The sequence below is a fragment of the Macaca nemestrina genome, chromosome 2 (genome assembly GCF_043159975.1).
Source record: "Macaca nemestrina isolate mMacNem1 chromosome 2, mMacNem.hap1, whole genome shotgun sequence".
NCBI classification, from domain to species: Eukaryota; Metazoa; Chordata; class Mammalia; order Primates; family Cercopithecidae; genus Macaca; species Macaca nemestrina.
This window is the reverse complement of record NC_092126.1, coordinates 111,829,241-111,838,707: the sequence shown is the minus strand read 5'-3', so window position 1 is coordinate 111,838,707 and position 9,467 is coordinate 111,829,241.

Here is a 9,467-nt window from a genome sequence, read left to right as displayed (position 1 = left end):
TAAGGAGCCATGTTGGTCTTGTCTGTGCCAGGGGTAGTCATAGCTGCTATTCTTTGCAGTGGCTTCATCGTCCCTTCTTTCCCATTTCTGCTGGATGTGGGGAGCACAGTCAGGTCAGCAGCCAGGTGCCATCATTTGGGAGCATGTGAGCTTGGATGTTCTGGCCAGGTTTTTGTAGCCACCCAGAATGGTCCTGACTCTCCCCCATTGGCTGCTCTGGCCAAACTGTGGAATGGGTCTCCATCTTGACCATCTCCAGGAGCAGGGTGAATGGGAAATCCACTTGGGGTGGACTTCAAGCAGGCACAGAGGGAAACAGCCTTGGTCAGCATCACAGACCTCGACAGAGCCGTGCTTCTGTTACAGAGGCCTCTCTGTTCCAGGTTCAGGCCCATGCAGGTTTTAGGGGCAGGTGAAGGCTCCCAGGAGAGGGGGGCCATGTGCCTGCACGCCTGGGTGCATGCCCGCGGGAGGGGTGAGTACTGAACGTGCTCTGAGTCACTCACTGAGTCATGGCTCGGCTGCCACAGAACATTGTTATATAGACATAGAGAAGAAAAACCTGGCACAAGAAGATAGGAAATTCTGTCTTCGCTCCAAACCATGACCAAGAATGGAGATTCCAACACCAGCAAGAATTTGTGATCACTTAACTTGGGTTATGGCCACAATTGCTGCATAGAACATTTGTAATTCAGTTTGATCAATTTTTTCCTAATTTTTTCTTAAGACTGCAACGAAAGTGTGCCCTCATTATTACATTTTTCACAAACCTGTTAGCATATAAAGGGCCTTTGTTTCTCATTACCACCCGGGGCTCCTTAAGGCATTTTATGGAGTGATTTGCTTTATTAAAAAGAGCTTTCACCAACTTAAAAATTGGAATAATTGTCCAAATGGTTACATGACTCAGGAGTTCTATATTTTTACTAATTTTCTGATACTGAAAGAGTCATGTGCTAATTAAGATAACAACTGAATTTATGCTCATGAATGTTGGAATTCTTAGAAGCCACCTGAAACCTTCCCAATGGTCAGGACTCTGGATCCCATTGGCCAGTGCCAACAGGTGGCTCTGGGCTGTGCTGGGGGATACAGGGAACCCAGCTGTGTTCTGCTGAGCACCAATGGCTGCTGATGCATGTGTTTCCTCCACCGGGTTCCCTAAGGATGGCACATTGAACAACAAATACACCCAAACCACCTAGGTCAGCTGACTGGTGATGTTTTATGGATCTCTCTTTAAAAGTGTTCTGTTGGCCAGGCGCAGTGGCTCACGCCTGTATTCCCAACACTTTGGGAGGCCAAGGCAGGTGGATCATCTGAGGTCAGGAGTTCGAGACCAGCCTGCCCAATGTGGCAAAACCCCGTCTCTACTAAAAATACAAAAAATTAGCCGGGTGTGGTGGCGGGCACCTCTAATCCCAGCTACTCTGGAGGCCGAGGCAGGAGAATCGCTTGAACCCGGGAGGCGGAGGTTGCAGTGAGTCGAGGTTGTGCCACTGCACTCCAGCCTGGGCAACAAGAGCGAAACTGCATCTCAAAAAAAAAAAAAAAAAAAAAAAGAGCAAGTGTTCTGTCTTAATTAAGGATGATGGTTTATCCAATTCCAAATGTTTACCAAAAATCTAAGATAAGGATATCACCATGATGTTTGAAAGAGAATTTATGCCCTGGTTGTGATGTTGGGGTTTTATTGATAAGAGTTTCAGTTATCTGGATGATATGTGCACGTGTAAGGAAACAGAATGGTTTGCCAGTTGTCCAGGTGGCCATGAAGAGAACCTCTGCAGGTCTAGGAATGTGAAGCTCAGATTTTGGAAACGGTCCGGTGTCCTGGACCACAGGTGAGTGGCTGAAGCTGGTGGTTTGCTGCCATCTTCTGGCCATAGTGTGGCATTTATCAGAAGCAGCTACCAATGAGGGTGTCTGGAGCACTATAAATTGCAAGCCTGGGCAAGATAGCCAGACCCTATCTTTTAAAAAAATCTTTAAAAATTAGCTGGGCATGGTAGCACACACTTGTCTCAGCTATTTAGGAGGTTGAGGTGGGAGGATTGCTGGACCCCAGGAGTTTGAGGCTGCCGTGAAAGATTATGCCACTCCACTCCAGACTGGGTGAGAGTGAGACTCCGTCTCTTCAAAAAAAAAAAAAAAAAAAAAGAGAGAGAAATCACAACAGTGGAATTCAGTAGTGCTGGAGCGTAGTGAATAATTTTACCTTGTCTTTAACGTGAATTCTGGTTTTAGAGTGAGCTATGTTTTAGGACGTAGTTGAGATAGAAGCTGATAAGGGGGTGGTGAAGCACAGCTATTATTAGTCCTGGGCTAACAGATATCAGTGAGTGACTAGTCAAGAAAATAGCCGGGCACAGTGGCTCATGCCTGTAATCCCAGCACTTTGGGTGGCCGAGGCGGGTGGATCACCTGAGGTCAGGAGTTCGGGACCACCCTGGCCAAGATGGTGAAACCTCATCTCTACTAAAAATGCAAAAATTAAGCTGGGTGTGATGGTGTGCACCTGTAATCCCAGTTACTGGGGAAGCTGAGGCAGGAGAATCACTTGAACCTGGGAGGCAAAGGTTTCAGTGAGCCGAGATCACGTCACCTCACTCCAGCCTGAGCAGCAGAACCAGACTCTGTCTCAAAAAGAAAAAAAAAAAAAAAAGAAAACAGAAACCACTCTACGTGTTTCCAATGGAAGGAATTTAAATATAAGGGATTGATTATGAAAGTGTGTGAAGGACAAAAAGGGTAGTAGTTATCCAGCGGTGAGTGACTATAGAAGCCTCTGTCACCTATAAGCTGGCAAAGGGGACAGCAGTGTTACCCACAGCCCCTGACTGCTGACTCAGTGGCGCCCATGGGAAGCCAGGAGCTGCATGCTCACTGACGCTGCAGGTGCCTGGGAACCTGATATCTTGGCCCCTCCACCCACACTGGTGAGTCGGTGTTGCTGGGGCACCTGCTGCCCTAGTGAATGGGTGTCACCAGAAAGAGGATTCAAGCCTCTCTTGCTCAAGACCTCCTCCACCACCAGACTTGTCTCAAGATCTCAGGCCCAAGAAGCCCCAGGGAGTGGAGTGACAGGAGCCTTGCTCTGGGAGGCAGGAGACCTGGATTCTAATTCCTCCTCCTCTCACTGACTGGGCCTCTGGAGAGAAGGGTGGGGACATTCTGGCATGTGGCAGGAGCCACCCTGTGTCATGGAGTTGGATCCCAAGCTGACACCTGGCAGGATTTAATGAAGAAACATTTGTCAACTGCTGGATCAGTCCAGCTCCCGGCAGGAAACTGACAGCATGTACCAGGAAAGATGCAGCTGGAAGAGAGTTTAATGAGGGGACTACTTACAGAGCTGCGGGCTCTGGGAAGCTGATAAGGGGCGGTGAAGCACAGCTGTTATCAGTCCTGGGCTCCAGGGGTAGGGACAGAGTAGTAATCAGGACCAGTGGGGCTATGGCTAAAAGTGGAAGCTTTGGAGGGAGGATGCTGGGGGAATAATTACCCTGGCCTCTTGCTCCTCCCCACTGTCCAGACTCCTGTCAGCCTGTCCCGTTGGCCAAGCCACCTGAAAGCCAGAGAGGGGAGCCCAAATGGTAGGGCAGCCTCTGGACTGCTGAGTAGTGAAGAAGTGGGCAGAAAACTGCCTCTGACCCGAGGACTTGCTGCCCTGCGAGGCACCTAGCAGGTGCTTTGTCATTCAGCGCCACAAGGTCATGGCCATAGCAGGACTTGGTTTCCAGCCCCCTGGCTTGCAGAATTTTCCACCACACTCCATGCCCTAGTGCTCCTTGGGCGGTGCTGCACTGTCCACCTGAAGGATCTTGGAAACATCAAATTTTGGGCATTCTTCACTTTCTCTTCACTTTCTCTCCAGGTTGGGTGGGATGCTGGGTGTGCAAATAGAGACCCAAGGAAGACTCCACGCTACAGTCTGTGTCTACAGCTTCATCTCAGGGCAGAAGTCAGCAGGGCCAGGCACAGACCCATCCAGAGTTGAGGGGGGGCCAGGGCGCCTGGTTACCCACACCCAATGAAATGTGTGTGGGGCACTCCCAAGCCCCCATGCAGAGACAACCCCTCGCGCCTGTGCCCAGCCTAGGTTGCTGACTGGAGTGGGGGCAGCAGAACTGTGTGTGTGTGTGTGTGTGTGCGCGCGTGCACGTATATTTGATGTATATGTTTGATGTGTGTGTGTGGCATTGGGGACAGGCAGAGGCTGTGCTCACTGAGGAATGATGTTCTGGTGGAACACTCCATGGACTTACAGCTTGAGAAGTGGGTTTTGGCCAGGCCCTGGCACTGACCACCTAGGAACAGTCATCTCTTCCAAGCCTCTGGTTCCTCTTCTGTAAGCTGTGAGTCCCTAACCATCTTTCCAAAGGGAGCATCCTGTGCAAACTGTCACAGGAGGCGGAAGGACCCTGGTCTCCCTCAGAGCCTCTAGAGCCTGTGGGCAAGAGCTGGCCCTCAATGCCGAGGTGCCAGGTCTGACGCTGGTGAAGAGTGACCCAACTGGGCGACTGCCTGAGGCCTCGGAGGAGGACAAGGAGGAAGCAGCAGGGTACATACCTTGCCCTGGCCTCTCCTAGGGTAGAGGACGGTGTGAGCCCACAGAGGCCGTCATCTAGCCTGAGAGGTTTCTTGCCTCTTCCTCCCATGCCCAGGGTTCTCCCTGGGTTCTCCCAGACTGCAGAGCAAGATCCAGGCTCCCCACGATGCCAGAGGCCCTGCCTCTATCCTCTGTCTGACCAGCACCCCTATTGCTAACCCCACACATGAAGGATACTGTTTTGGCATCATCATTTGTGAGGGCCAGGCTGGGGAAGGGTGAAGAGAGCCTCCTTCCCCAGGGAGGCTGAACCCAGGGAGATGGAGTGACATGCCCCAAAAACACAGCAAGCGGGACTAGAACCCATGTCTCCAGATGGAACCCCAGGCTTCCACTGCTCCATGCTGTGCAGGTTCCACCTCCCACCCTGCTGCTGTCGCCGGGGGGCCTCAGTCCATGATTGGACTGGGGGTCCCTGGGTCCCCTGGAGGACTAGCCAAGCACAGGTCCTTCTTTGCTTCTTACTCCCCACCCCAGTCTCCTTGTTCTTCAGTCTTTTGCTTTCTCACTGGCTGCCTTCTCACACCTCCCACGGCTATGCCCATTTCTCCTTTTAACTCTGTCAACTTTTGGATCCTATATGCCTGTAATCCCAGCACTTTGAGAGGCTGTGGTGGGAGAATTTCTTGAGCCCAGGAGTTCAAGACCAGCCTGGGAAGCATGGTGAAACCCTGACTTTACAAAAAGTACAAAAATTAGCCAGGGGTGGTGGTGCATGCCTGTAATCCCAGTTACCTAGTCACTCAGGAGACTGAGGTGGGAGGATCACATGAGCCTGGAAGGTTGAGGCAGCGAGCCAAGATTGCACCACTGCACTCCAGCTTGGGTGACAGAGTGAGACCCTGTCTCAAAAAAAAAAAAAAAAAAAAAAAAAAAAAAAATTATTGAGGGCAGGCGTGGTGGCACCTGCCTGTAATCCCAGCACTTTGGGAGGCTGAGGCAGGAGGATTGCTTGAGCTCAGGAGGTTGAGGCTACAATGAGACATGTTTGTACCACTGTACTCCAGCTTGGGTGACAGAGCTAGACCCTGTCTCAAAAAAAGAAAAAAAGGAGAAGCTACTGAGTTGCCATAAAACCATGTGCTTCTGATTGAGTGTGTGTGTGTGTGTGCTTTTATAAGGGGATAAAGTATTTACTTGTAACCCAGGAAAATATATTAGTTTCCAGATTAACATATTTTGCTGCTTTTCAAATTATGGTTTCTAAATATTTCATTTTTTTCAAGTTTATGCCAAAATAATTTGAGGTATTGCTAATCTTTCAAATGTGAGATTTCCAACAATCACAAAGGAAAGTATTCTCCTGAAAGCAGCATTTTGGTAATCATATTATATGAATTTATTTGAATTATTTTATTTCCCCTTTTTATTGAGATGGAGTTTCACTCTTGTGGCCCAGGCTGGAGTGCAATGGCGCGATCTCGGGTCGCTACAGTCTCCGCCTCCTTGGTTCAAGCAATTCTCCTGCCTCAACCTTCCAAGTAGCTGGGATTACAGGCGCCTGCCACCATGCCCAGCTAATTTTGGTATTTTCAGTAGAGATGGGGTTTCACCATGTTGGCCAGGCTGGCCTTGAACTCCTGACCTCAGGTGATCCACTCTCTTTGGCTTCTCAAAGTTCTGGGATTACAGGCATGAGCCACCACACCTGGCCTCTTACTGAGTTTCGAGAGCTCTTTATATATTTGGGATACAGATCTGTAGGGGTTTGAGGGACCTGGGAGCTGATCAAAGAAAAATATGTGACCATGGGAGGCAGCAAACTTTACTGAGTGGGGCTTGGGTAGGGTCGTGTGAGAGCATGAGACCGTCTAGAGGCTTGAGGTGCAGGAGCCACCATCCAGAAGGGGAGGAGAGCAAGGGAACACTTGGAGAGGAGATGGGAGTGGGGACCTTTGTGTCTAGGTGATGTTGCTCAGCAGCAGGGGCGTGGGAGCAGATGGGAATCTCTGGGTCAGAGAGCTCTGAATGGCTGTAGCAGCCTAGGGTGTTATAACCAGAAGGCACTATCTTACCAAAGGGCAATAGCTGTCAGATGAGGTCTGTGGGGGAGGGATGGCATGGGAGATAGCATGCAAAGCAGGCAGGCTCTAAAGGACTAAAAATCTGCTTGTTTGGGCCATTTAAAAAATAATTACGTAGGTAAAAATTTGAGTTTGTCCCCAGAATCTTGGGCTAATGGGTCTCAGCCTGCATCAGACAGTCCAGGGCCAGGCGTGGTGTCTCATGTCTGTAATCCCAGCACTTTGGGAGGCCGAGGCAGGCGGATCACGAGGTCACGAGATCAAGACCATCCTGCCCAACATGGTGAAACCCCGTCTCTACTAAAAAATACAAAAATTAGCTGGGCTTGGTGGCATACGCCTGTAGTCCCAGCTACTCAGGAGGCTGAGGCAGGAGAATCGCTTGAACCTGGGAGGCGGAGGTTGCAGTGAGCTGAGATTGTGCCACATACTCCAGCCTGGTGACAGAGCAAGACTCCGTCTAAAAAATAAATAAAAAATAAACAGTCCCGGAGTCAATACTTGGAGGCTGTCTTTGGCTCATTTTTAACAATTGATCCCATGATCTGAGATTCTTTCAAAATTGTGGCCAGCACTGTGGCTCACGCCTGTAATCCTAGCACTCTGGAAGGCTGAGACAGGATGGCTTGAGCCCAGGAGTTTGAGGCCAGCCTGGGTGGCATAGTGAGATCTTGTCTTGATCTCTTTAATAATCATAATCATAATCTACATGGTATGTTATTTTGTAATGCCTGGGCTTGGAGTCAGTGAAAGCATCTTTAGGACCCAGAATACTGCAAGGGTACAAACTACAATTTCAAAGCCTATTCACAGCCAGTCTATGTATTTAGTGGGAAGAGCCAGGCAAAGGAGAAGATTTTGATATATCTGTTTAGCAGAATGATATATTCTGGCCCTTGGCTGTATGTCCCTGGGTATCTATAAAGCTTGCTGTAGACATCCACATACAGTGAAATGTGCTTACAAGCACATAGACCCCTCTTTTAGCAGCCAGAAGGTAATGTCGGACTAGGTACAGTCAACACCAGTGAGGGTAAGAACTTCTCAGGTAAGGAAGAGGCACAGCAGCAGAGGAGGGGTTAAAATCATAGGCCATCTGAAACCAGCAGCAGAGGATCCATTTTTCTCCCAAGTGTCACCCAACGTTGCTACCTGGTCCAGGGGCAATTAGAATTTTATCTCCTGGGCATCAGAAGCAGGTCTAGGTTTGTCCCAAGTGCTTTCCATGGAACACATATGTGGGTGGTGATAGGGATGCTTCCATCTCCTGTGAAATTTTTACTGAATAGAACATGTCAGTCAAATCTGTAAACCATTCCCATGTTATCTTGAATGTCATCCATTAAAGTGATGCCATCTGGTAGAGGTGCTCTCATAAAGGGAATGGCCTTGTGTAATTCTCTGGAGTCTAGAGTTAGCTAACCTCCACTCAGCAGTAGTGACTAAGCTCAGGCCATACTGGGAAATGGAAGAGGCGAGATGGTAAAATTCAACACCCCTTCTTTATGCCAGCTACAACCAGCCATTATCCTTCAGTGCCTTGCTGTGCCCTAGTGACCTATTTATCACCCTCACTGGTAGGGGATGGTTAGCTAGTTCCCACTGGATGATGCCTACCAAGTAGTGCTTCCCGTGTCTGAGGAAGAAAGAAAATCAAACCTGGATTACTAAGTCAGAAGTGGGTGGCCATACCCACCTAAAACCAGAGGGATGGCCACTAAAGAGGTGTTAGAATAACACTAGATTATTTCTGTGGCTTCTCTTAACTTTTTCATTCCCAATTAATCTTTTTTTTTTTTTTTTGAGAGGGAGTATTGCTCTGTCACCCAGGCTGGAGTGCAGTGGCGTGATCTCGGCTCACTGTAAGTTACGCCTCCCAGGTTCATGCCATTCTCCTGCCTCAGCCTCCCGAACAGCTGGGGCTACAGGTGCCCGCCACCATGCCTGGCTTTTTTTTTTTTTTTTTTTTTTGTATTTTTAGTAGAGACGGGATTTCACTGTGTTAGCCAGGATGGTCTCGATCTCCTGACCTTGTGATCCGCCTGCCTTGGCCTCCCAAAGTGCTGGGATTACAGGCATGAGCCACTGCGCCGGCTTTTTTTTTTTTTTTTTTTTTTACAGATGCCTAAACCCTCTTTTATTTCACACAGCTATGCAAATTGTGAGGCCAAGGATATGACTGCAAACAATTAAAATTTAATTTACATGAATAAGCTTTCTTCCCCATGAAAATACTATGTGTTGCTTCACACTTGGTCTAACACACACACAAAATCCCCACCCTATCTGACACCGACACACTCAACATCCAATATTAAGTACAGTTTCTATTTTATTTTTCTCCAGAGAATATTCTTCAGTCTTGAAGGACTCAGCTGTTTACGTGGGCTTTGGTGGGGGTCATGGGGCAGCACCCGCAGGTCTAAATCTGGGTGGGGGTTTTCGGTCTTTGTGGCCTTCATGAGATTGATTCCTGACTACTTTGCTGTGAATTGCACAACTCACACAGTATTAATGGCTTCACATACAGCTTGGGAAGCACACAGGCATCGAAGACGCTTGCGTCAGTACTGTCCCTGACTGCTGTGGCCTCCACTATGTTTTGAATGACGAATTTCTTTTTTTTTTTTTTTTTGGGACAGAGTCTTGGCTGGAGTGCAGTGGCGCGATCTCGGCTCACTGCAAGCTCCGCCTCCCGGGTTCACGCCATTCTCCTGCCTCAGCCTCCTGAGTAGCTGCGACTACAGGCGCCCGCCACCGCGCCCGGCTAATTTTTTGTATTTTTAGTAGAGACGGGGTTTCACCGTGGTCTCGATCTCCTGACCTTG